Source organism: Eptatretus burgeri, chromosome 15 (assembly GCF_056783735.1).
Source record: "Eptatretus burgeri isolate ZD-2024b chromosome 15, Ebu_testis_v1, whole genome shotgun sequence".
Classification (NCBI taxonomy): domain Eukaryota; kingdom Metazoa; phylum Chordata; class Myxini; order Myxiniformes; family Myxinidae; genus Eptatretus; species Eptatretus burgeri.
In genome coordinates this window covers 46,204,364-46,216,421 of record NC_140975.1, presented here as the reverse complement: position 1 = coordinate 46,216,421, position 12,058 = coordinate 46,204,364, and the positions used below count along the sequence as shown (strand labels likewise).

The following is a 12,058-nucleotide window of genomic DNA, read 5'->3' as shown; positions in this document are numbered from 1 at the left end:
TACGGTCAATCGTTGACCTCTTTGGTGTAAAGCCTGACTGCTCTGGACGCTGGTGCTCAAGCAGATGGTGGCGAACCCTATCAAGAATTATCCGAGCAAAGACCTTGCCCGGCACTGAGAGCAGCGTCACCCCTCGGTAGTTGTTGCAGTCTTGGCGATCACCCTTCCCTTTCCAGAGAGGGACAACAAGGCCCCTCTTCCAGTCAGTTGGGATGATGCCTGTGTTCCAGGCAGAGCACAAAACTGCATGCAACGACACGAGTGCAGCATTTCCACCAGCCTTGAGAAGTTCAGCATGGATGCCACAGATCCCTGGAGCTTTGCCCCGTTTCAACTGGTTCACCGCAGCCCGTGTTTCCACAAGCGATGGTGGACCACAGTTGATTCGAGGGTCAGCAACAGGGATTGTAACACCCTTGACGTCCAACTCGACAGCTGGGGGATCAGCCTGGTACAACCGCTCAAAGTAACCGGCCCAGCGGGCCTTCACTTCAGACTCCTCTGTCAAGAGCCTACCACTCTCTGCTCGAACTGCAGTGCTCCGAGGGATGGGCTTGGATGAACGTAATGCGCGAATTCCCCTGTAAGCGGGACGAGAATCACCTGTCCACAGGTGATGCTCTACCCCCTCACAGATTCCTCGCACATAGGCCTCCTTGTCCACCCTCAGTGCACGTACAGTTTTACGCCTCAGCTCCCTGAACAGCTCAGCTCTGCCATTCAGCCTGGCCCTGCGACTCTGGTCAATGGTATCCAGTGTCCCTTGAGAGACAAAATTCTTCTTTGCCCTGCGGTGAACTCCAAGGCATCCACCGGCAACATCAAGGGCGGTGGTCTTGAAGGTGCTCCACAACTCTTCAGGACCCCCCAAAGCACCCAGACGCCCCAAGTGTCCACTCAGCCTGTTCGCAAACTCCTCAGCTACTCTCTCATCCCTGAGCTTGGCAACATCCAGCCTAGGCTGGGATGGTACCATTCTCCAGGATTTAAGGTGCAGCTTTAGAGTTGCTACAACAAGCCTGTGGTCAGTATTGAGGAACTGAGCACTCCGGTAGACCCTGCAGTTCTGGATCATCCTCCAACGACCGTCAATGAGGACATGGTCAATCTCCTTTGCCACACCGCCAGCGTTGGAATACCAAGTCCAGCGATGAGCTTGCGGGCGCTGAAACCATGAACCAGCCACCCTAAGTCCATGACTTCTTGCAAAGTCAAGGAACTTAGTGCTATTCTGGTTCATAGTTCCTGACCCATGGGGACCAACACACACCTCATAACCATCCCTATCAGTTCCAGTCGATGCATTGAAATCCCCCAAGACTAGAAGTGTATCTCGTCTGGGGCACTGATCAACCACAGACTCGAGTGTGGCGTAGAATGCATCCTTCACGGTAAGATCACTCGCCTCAGTCGGAGCATAAATAGAGACCAGGGAAATGACACCGAAGGAGTGACGAATCCTTAATCTCATAATACGCTCGTTGACCGGTGTTACCTCAATTATCATTGGGGTCAGCTTATTGGACACAGCTACAGCAACTCCTTGGGTATGGTAACCATCAGAGCGACCAGACCAATAGTAGGAGTAACCACCCACCATTATCTCGCCGCAATCCGGTCTCCGAACCTCAGAGAGAGCTGCAATCCCGATGTCCAAACGCTTGAGCTCAGATGATAACAGAGACAGGTGATCATCCTCTCTTAGGGATAGGACATTCCAGGCACCCACCCGAAGGGACCGCCTCAGGTTAACCCAAGGAGACCGCCGTCTGGTGGACGACACCTCAGCACCACTCCGAAACACTCTCCCGCAATCTGACCCAGGGATGTTACCCCGTGGTTTCCCTCCTATCAAAGATTGGGGGTCCCGAAGGCTTTGCCCCAATCCCATCATCCGGTGAGCTGCCCTGCGAAGGGAAGCTGCACAGGAGGTACTCCCACGGAGTGGGTTTTCAGATTTTTTTGCGTTTTTGCGTTTTGCGGAATGAAGCGTTTTACGGTGGCTGGAGTGCAAATCCTGCCACCAACCTCCTAATAAGAAGTAACCCAACTGCAGGAGGACGTCCGCAGACACAGTTGGGCACTAGATATGGATGGCCGTTGGCTCACAAGGAGCTCCTCCGCCCTTTGATGGAGGGTCAAGGATGGAGCGTTTTCCTCTAGGTGGTGACTTTTCTTCCATTCATGTTGTTTCCGTCGCCTGTGCCACGTGCGCTCTTTGAGGAGGCCCTGGCCATCCAAACTGACTTCAATCTGATGGTGGACCTGGTCAGCCAGCATCACAGATTCCTGGAAAAATGCTTGAGAGGGTAATAATATTTCCTACAACAAACATCATCGGGACATTTCAGTTTTTAAGCTCGGTAGTTTGATCCAATAACTGAACACGTTGGAGATTGTGATCACAACACAGCTATGTTGACACAAAGATGGGATCATGGGACAAATGGTTAAGGTACTCCATCCATTGGGACCATACTCTGTCCAGAGCGTTGGTGCTGCCCAAGCAATCTCCTGTTAAGGTATTGCCTAAGCAGTTAAAGTATTACATTCAAATTAACAATGAATTGCACTCAGATTGGTCTGCATTCCACTCACAATGCTTGTGATATTCAGGAGCTGTAAAACAGGTTCATCTCTTTCCTGGTCTTTCTTCTTTCTGTTGATTGTTTTAGCTCATCTGGAACGTAGTTCCGGAGAGCTTCCAGGATGGTGCGTTTTCAGTCCGTACATCCGTCCACAAATACTTGCAACTTCTTCTCATAAACTACACATACAATTTCGATGAAACATGACCACAAACTTCATTACCTGTGATGTACCAAAGTTTGTTCATGGCATTAAAAAATAATCAGGGTGTGATTGGGAGTGGGGGGGGTCTATGGAGGGAATTTACAGTGGGGGTTGCCCCCCTTTCCCCCCTAAAGAGGTATTTCCTTTCTTATCAGAATCGACAAACACAATTTCGATGAAACTTGATTACAACCTTCATCACCCATGATATACCAAAGTTTGTTCATGATATTAAAAAAATTGGGGTCAAAGGGAGGATAAGGGGGGTTGCCTCCCAAAATGTGTATTGACTTTCTTCTCTGAAATTACACAAAACAATATCTATGAAAATTGATCACAACCTTCATCATCTGTGATGCACCAAAGTTTGTTCACATCATTAAATTGGGTCCAAAGGGGGTCTACCGGGGGTTTCTTCCCAAAATAAGTATTTCCTTTCTTTTCAGAAACTTCACACCCTAACCCTAACACAACCTTCATCACCTGTGATGTACCAAAGTTTGTTCATGCTATTAAAAAATTAGGGGCTATGGGGGTTGGGGTTGACCCCCAAAATAGGTATTTGCTAAAACATTGGTTCATTGTTACATTTTGCTGATTCTGTCCCACGTTGACTTCCTCCTCAGTGTCATTCTACCAGGTTGCCTCGGAGTGTTGCCTCTATTTATTATATTTCTCCCTTTGTATTTGTTGTTCTTGTTTTATGACTTCCCCTTTCCATTTACGCTTTTATTTATGCCTTTGCTTCTTTGTGTCTTTTCCAGTAAATATTTTTTTGTACAATGAAGATGAATTCTTGCTCCTGAAGGCTAGTGTCGACCTACATTGGCGGACAGGTAGAACAAGGGATGAAATCAACAGAACGTTCATTGAGGTATGCTGACCACTGTGGGAAACAAGCGGAAGCTGACATTTCATGTGTTAACCCTTCGTCAGAGCAAAAAAGGCCCCGGCGAAGGGTTAATGCATGAAACGTCAGCTTCCCCTTGCTCCCCACAGTGGCCAGCACACCTCAATTAATCTGCTGTTGATTTCGTCGAATATTTTTTTTTATAGTTTTGGCAACTTTACTTACATTCATGGCATCCTTCAACTTTCGCAAAGGTTGTTTTCACTCATCTTATGCACCAGCCATTTTGTTTTGCTCTTTAATGGCCAAAAGCAAATGTAACTAGAACGACACTTGGTGGAGCGCATACCTCCACCAGGCTGAACAGTTTATGTTTTGTATCCCACTCATAAGCCGGATCTGGATCCGGACCTTGAGCAAAATTCAATTGGCTTGTTTTGGTCACATACTCAACTCATCCACCAAGTTTTGCCACAATCCATCCACAACGTTTTGAAATATCATGCCATAGTACAGGGTGTTCCAAAAAGACCTGGACAACATTGGTTGTTAATCTATTTAGAACCACAAAAGATACAATGATACCCTTTGGTTTATGTGACACAGAAACACAAAAACATTTGCGCATACCATCAATACACTATAATGTGAGCTCCGTTTGTCATGCGCAGGACCTCAAGGCGGTACACAAGTTCTTGCCATTTTCAGGTCAGCATGTTTGCGTCCACCAGTGCGCATGTAGCTGTGATCCGGGAATGAAGATCCTGTAGGTTTGCCAACTTGGTGTAATAGACAACATATTTGACAAACCCCTACAGAAAAAAAAATCAAGGGCGTTATGGTTGGTGATCGAGGAGGTCAGGCAGTTGGTCCATCTCGGCCAATCCAGTGACCTGAAAATTTTTCATACAGGCGACTCGAATGACTATGGTCCAATGAGGGGGAGCGCCAGCCTGTTGAAAAGTGATTTCTGGTTTCAGGTCTTCAATCTGCAGAAAGGCAAATCCTTCTAACATGTTCATGTAAGTTGTTGAGGTCACTGTGTCCTCTGGAAAGAAGACAGACCTACCAAGCGGTCATTGAGAAGGACACACCATACATGGACGTTTGGACTGTTGCGTATGTGTTCAATGACCATGTGGGGGTTTTCAGAACCACACATCCTCACATTGTGCCAGTTGACCTTCCCTGTTACACGAAAGCAAGCTTCGTTGGTGAAAAGGACCTCTATATGACTGAGCATTTCCAAGGCAAATGCCTTGCATTTAGGTCCGTCATTTGGTTTGAGTTCCTGTAGAATCTGCACCTTATAGGGTTAAAGCTTGCCTTATAGGTAAAATCCTGTGTGCAGTGGTGGTTGTTGGTCCCAGTTTGCTGGATGCGTGTCAAATTGATTTTCTGGGACTGTTGAAATGATTCACGCACTCGTTCAATGTCTGCTGCACCTGTGCTTGGTCGACCGGTACTTTTCTGTTGCTTACAACTTCCAGTCTCCTTTGACCTCTTGTACCACTCCCTGATTCCAGTCCACGAAGGTGGATTCCTTCCATACCTTGGTCAGAAATTACGCCGAACTTGCATGTCGGATCTCATCTTGATGAACCATTCGATGCACCGAGCTTTCTACTGTCGAGTCACCATTTTCTTTTCAATCAACCAACCAGACCTGAAAAGAATGAAAACGTGATGAGTTTCTGTGTCATATAAACTAAAGAGGATCGTTGTATCATTTGTGTACTAAATATATTAACAACCAAAGTTGTTCAGGTCTGTCTGGAACATCCTGTGTATTGCATTTAGCCCCATCTCTCAAAGATGAAGAATCACTTGAAAAATATAAAGTTATCATATCCAGATCTTCACCAGAATCGAATAAATTCCAAACTGGCCCACAAATTTCATTCGCATCCATCCATACCTTTTTTGAAATATCATGTTAGAGATCATTTTGGCCCTATCCTGCAATGGTAAAGAATCACTAAAAACACCCCAAAAATACAAGAACGGCACTCGGTCGAGTGCATACCTCCATCAGGCTGAACAGTTCATGTTTTGTATCCCACTCATGGGCCGGAACTGGATCTAGACCAAAACCAAAATCAAATCGGCTTGTTCTGGCCACCTACAATATTTGTCATAATCCGTCCACAACTTTTTGAGATATCGTGCTATATCTCATTCTTAGCCTTATCTCTCAATGGTGAAGAATCACTTAAAAAAATTGTCGTACTCGAATCCAGATCCGTATCTTCACCAAAATCGAATCAATTCGTCCTTGACGCACACACGGACACACACACACACACACACACACACACACACACACACACACACACACACTCCCACACACACACACACACACACACACACACACACACACTCACTTATAGTACATTATAGTAGACACCCTCCGGGTTAAAGGTCAAAGTCTTTCACCCCAAGGCGTATGGAACCACCATTTGAGTTTTTCTCCTTTTTTTTTTTCTTCCGCCAATGTGCAAGGACCTTTGGAACAACACTTTCTCTCAACAATGGGAATAGTCTGTAGGATTGATATTTTTAAACCTTGACCTAATCTTTAAGGTCATGACCAAATTATAGATATTTCAACATTTTTTTCATCATGACTCGACGATATAGCCTTCTCTGTGGAGCCTAGAGCAAGACGTATTTACGTTTAAATTACATCATACATATATAGTTCAAGGTCAAGGGCAAATGGCGTTATGAAAAATAATAAAGTGCTTTCTTGTAATCGCTCATTTTTGCCACTTAGCCTTCCAAGATGTTCTTGCATCATAATAGTGTACTTGCACTGAAGTTGTGCACCTGATATTTGATTATTTAGTATCTTTGACATTCCTTTTTTCTGATTGTACCTAATTAACAAAAACACCTTTTTGATTGTAACTTGAATAATTTCGCCCTATTTTGATGATGTTGAGTTTTATGGATAGATTGTAGAAGGGGACTTCTTCTTCTTTCGGCTGCTCCCGTTAATGGTCGCCACAGCGGATCATCCGTTATGATCCGCATAATGATTTGACACAGGTTTTACGCCGGATGCCCTTCCTGACGCAACCCTGGTCGCCTCTTACGACACAGGGATATGGTACACCTATTCTAACCGGGGCATACACTGGGCCCAGTACACTCGTAGTCACTTCACCGACCTCGGAAGGATGACAGGCTGAGTCAACCTCCTGGTGTGTATTAATTCAAGCGGCCAACAGGGCTTGAACTCAGGACCATTTGGATCCCAAGCCACGACCCTAACCACGACGCCAACACCAGGCTTAGATTGTAGAAGGGGACACATCTTCTTAATTTACACACTATCCCTAAATGCTGAGGGTCAAGGTCATATGGCAGTCCGAACAAACTATGTCATCAATGGATTGTTTGCCTAGGGTAAGCCATGGGAGCCTTATCCTTGGTCATCGCTTTGTGATTGTAGATATGTTTTTATTTTTTATTTTTGCCTTTTCTTAAAGGCAGACCAAAACACTCCAGTGATATTTCCACCCAAAAACTTTTAATGCTATTTTTGAAGTGTTGTGTGTGTAGATGACTTCACTGCACGGCTGTACAATCTGTACGAGGAGGTACGAGCAGAGGGCATCAGCAAGGTAAGAAATATTTTCTAAATAAACCACAAATGCTTCATGCATAAGCCAAGTCTAAGCTAAACTTAAATCCCTATACTGTTGCTTACTACCCAGCCCGTGGTACTAGGTATAAATCGCTCGGACTACATGCTGGACACAGAAGTGAAAGAAGAACATCAAGAAGGCTTCGTGTTGCGCCAGGTTGAGCTAAACACAATTTCAGCATGTCTTGGAGGGATGGCCTCAAAAATACCATATTTGCATCGGTATGTATACTGGGAGGTACCATATATCGAAGGTACTATTGCTGCAGTAAACCTGGGAGTCAAACGTTTAGTCTGGGTGAAAATGTGTTGTGTTTGTAGCGAGGCTTGCCCCATTGTCCTTTCTTTCTCTTTTTTTCTAACTCTCAACACGTCTAAACTCTTCACAAACTCGAACCACAAACATTACTCACACTTCATCCACAGCATAAGCCCCACAAACCAACAACCTCACACAGAATAACCTGCATTTGCCATCGGCGTATATGCCATACATGACGACCCCACAGCGAGTGGGCAAATGGAGGAAACGAGTCAGTTATGGCACCTCCTACAATGAGTGGACACGTGGAGGAAGTGAGACATCGCCATCGATGTAGCAATGCCATTGAGTTCTGTACCAGCCAATGGCTGCCAGTAGATCACAGAAACCAGCCAATGAAGCAGGAAAGTGAGTGTGCCACACCTGGGAGCCACACAGGAGTTTGGAGTCTGAACAGAGAGAGGAGTTTTGAGTCAAGGACGGAGCTGGAGTGGAGCAGTGACGGAGAAGTGGTCTGTGGTCACCACACACCTCCTGACAGTCTCAAGAGCTGTGTCTTGCTCACTCCATCGAAACTCCAGCACATTAGCGGAGTTTGTCAATGGTCGTTTTTAGGACCTCCATCATACTTCCTCGCTCACACTCGCACACCTTCACACGAGCCCATCTGGCTGACTCACTCAGAGCACCAGAGAATCAACAGTCATCATTGTGTTTTTTTTCAGGACCCACATCACACTTTAGCACCTCACAATGTATTTCACACAGAGCACCTCTACAGACACCCACATCACTCACCAAGTTCGGTAGCATGTGAGCCAGCCGGCTCATGTGTAGGTAAGGGTGGGGTTGTACCCATACACCACCTCCAGCACTCATCTGTCTATCCACCTTACTCATCTTATTTTCCCAGAATGAATGTGGCGCCTAAGTTATTTGTGGTATGTGATTGTCAAAAGGTGTTTCTGTGTGTAGATGAGACTGTTTCATGTGTGCCTTTGTTTGACTTGTAAATATGTGCATTGCTGAGTTATAATACCTTTCAAGCTATCAAGCTGTCTGTTTCAAGTGATTCTACATAGCATGCTGTATCAGGAAGTTCACCCGAGCCAACTCGTTACAAGTAGTCAGAAGCGAACACGTAACCTACAGTAATGCTCGACCATATCCTTGTTATTGGTTGCCCATTGTGAAGCACAGTACCCTGTCTGGGGGTGGTTAATTTGCCTGGAAGGTGAAGCATGATCTGTATGCTGGACCCTACTTCTACGTATTTTGGGTCCTCATGGTCTCAGATGGCAACTGTGGTTGTTTAACAACCCGTCGCAATGCAGAGTTATCAGCGGAGTCGGCGGCTTCAGGTTCGTCATCAGGGAAGTACAGTCAAGAGCTGCCCTTGTAATTCAACTGAGGTGAATCTGTAACAATACTTTATAGAGGTACTCGACTGAAAAAAGATAATGTGCAAAAATTGTGGTCTACGTTAGAACAGGAACATTATATCCAGACAAACAAGCACACAGACAAACAGACCCAAATGCAATACCCTCTCCTCTGGCGAGGGTAATAACTAAGGAATATGAGTTACTTTGTCTTTAATATGAGTGACTTTACTTGTTCCCTTCGCCAATGAGGGTGAAGGAGGTTGTGTTTTCACCCCTTTCTGTCTGTTTGCTTGTTTCTCTGTGTACAGGATATCTCAAAAAGTTTTGGACGGATCTGGATGAAATTTTTTGGAAAGATTTAGTCTGTGACACAAGTAAACGGATTATATTTTGATGAAGATCCGGATCCGAATCCGACTACTAGCATTTTAAAAGTGATTCTGCACCATTGAGAGATGGAGCTAAACCGAATTATAGCATGATATCTCAATAACTTGAGGACGGATTCGGATGAAACTTAGTGGACAGGTTGGGTGTCTGACCACGACGAATCAATTTGATGTTGGTGAACATCCGAATCCGGATCCGACTACTAGAATTTTAAAGTGATTCTTCACCTTTGAGAGATCGAGGTCAAAAACGATAAATAGCATGATATTTCAAAAATGTATTGGGTCAGATATGTTCTCATGGATCAGGCATTACAGAGCAGAGGTATGCGCTCCACTGAGTGCCCTTCGAGTTCACTGTGTTTCATATTGTATTGGGTCGCCGAAATAGGTGACCCTTATTGTCAGTAATTCTGTCTGTTTGTTTGCATGTTTGTTTGTTTGTCATCAGCATAATTGGTAGTAAACGTGGGCAGATTTTGACCAAACTCGGGTGGTAGGTACATCTTATGACCTAGTGCTTTGGAAATTGTGATGGTTGCTAGGGACGCTTTGGTTCCCAAGCAACAATCGAAAAACCTTCAAAATCGGTACCATTCACGCAAAATCAATTCCGAAAGCCATTATCCCACATAGGGTTATGAAATTTGGCACGAATGATCTACAGGTGATGCTCTATCAAATATATTCCGGTTTTTGTGATAGATGGAATACCTTACCCACAGCGCTCCCTTCAATTAGGGTATGCGCAAAAATTGGCAAAAATTGCAGGCCCCCTTGCGACCTGGTGAGTGCATCGATACGAATGAAACTTTGCAGGTTCATGGTACTCAATGAGTACTACAACTTTGCCTCAGGACATATTGACCGATTTCACTTAGGTCAGGGGTCAAAGGTCAATTAGTGCAAAAATCGATAATATGCGAGAGCTGGTGGTGCCTTCGCGCCAAATGCTACTCCTCCTCGGGTTATGGTCGGATGGTCATGAAAATTCACACTAATCGTCTGGAATACATTGTGCTCAAACGATCGAGCCGGATTTTCGATTTAGATCTTTGTTCACCCACAGCACCCCTCGAACTTTGGGGATTTTCGATTTTAAACCGCATTTTCGGTACTTTTCATTCAAATGGATACCGAGTAGTTATCAGGAGATGGAACTGGATGAGATTGATATACATAATCTTAAGGTGATTCCCTATCCGCTATATGAGTTCCATTTTGCTCTATATCTAATAGTTTCCATGCTCGGCAACCCATCGCCGCCTACCGGCTTGTTATAATATTGGTTACTATTGATTAATAATGGGGTAAAGTAAATGGCTAAATGTGATGGGGAAAATGTTGCGACCAAGATTTCTCTGACAAAGCTTTGGGAATCAGTGCAGGATTGGGATGTTTGGAGAAATATGACCTGACTGTCACCACAAATCTGCATCGACATGACGGAACTACATAACTGGATTGATTTATGAATTGTATCATATTTCGAATAGATTTTCTGTTCGAGTAATGCTTGAAACAGTTGTATTTAAATTAAAATGAAAATGTATATGGAATTTTCAGATGGTGAGAGCTGATAGGTTTTGAGAAGTTTTTCAAAAACCTGCTGGTGGGCGGCTCTCCTTTAAGGATGTAGGGTGATGGGTACAGCTTGAATTTGCAATTTTCTGAAAACAAGAGTGAGCTTTTCAAACTCAATGAAAATGGATTGGTCAGAGAAGACAAAGGAAATAAAAAAAACATGTTTTTCAATGAAGTATGCTACTGCTGACCCCTTTTTGCATGCTACATCAGAAGCACCCATGTCTCTCCTGTATTCTGTGGAATATAAAGCTCTCCACATTAATGGAACATGTCACTATGAGACCGAAACACAAGGTCTGCTGCTCTCACATCACAGGCAGGTAGGTTGATTCTTTTTTTTTCTATTTTTTCACTGCCTCTACTTTGTTATAATCCCCCCTCCCCCCTGCTCTCTCAATCCTCCTACCCTCCCCAGTAACTCCAGGATACACGTCTTCTTCCAGTAACCCCCTCCTGGTTAATCTTCTAAAATCTAGCCTGACTGCATACCCCAATTCTTTTATTTCTTCATTCTCCCATCTGTGGAACTGCCTTCCGGAGGCTGTTCTACCTCACTGTTCCAAAGTGTTGCCCTCTTGCCCCACTTTCTGTTTATACTCATTGTCACCTTCTTATTTCATTTTCAAACCTATTCATACCAATTATATTTCGCAGCATGAAAGGGAAGCCAATTGGTCAGCAGGGTCCAGAGTTAAAAACAGAGGTTACGAAAATTGATAATAGACTGATTTCCTTGCCTGATGTATGAATACTGTTTTGTTTGTGGGGGTAGATGGAAGAATTCCATAGTAAAGATAGGATTGTATAGTATAGCATGGTCCATGGACGAGTAGGAGGCATCTCTCCATATATTTTATGTGGGGAAATCTGAGCTTAAGTTTGTTACGTGTCACCACACGGGAGGGAGGGGCGGGGGTGTTGTGTTAACAAGGTCGGGTCTTAGGCTAGTTTCTCCCAGTATGTGATTGCCCCTGTGACATTTTTCTACGTTTTTACATTTACAAAGCCGCCATAAAGAACCACCTTTTAACAACAACAACAATAACCGGCAGGCAAAATCCCTCCTCCCAGGAAACGTCACCGGCAGGCAATGCCCCGGGAGGTTGATGATTGGTCGGGGTGAGGTCAGAGAGGAGAAGG

The 12,058-nt window shown here is 44.7% G+C and overlaps 1 long non-coding RNA gene across 1 annotated transcript; it reads left to right on the top strand.

Moving 5' to 3' along the window:
• Nucleotides 1–2,167: 2,167 nt before the first annotated feature.
• On the top strand, nucleotides 2,168–7,511 carry LOC147012102 (uncharacterized). Its single transcript, XR_015051740.1, has 3 exons — nucleotides 2,168–2,309; nucleotides 7,197–7,272; nucleotides 7,366–7,511. It is a non-coding gene; the product is annotated as an uncharacterized LOC147012102 (long non-coding RNA).
• Nucleotides 7,512–12,058: the final 4,547 nt, after the last annotated feature.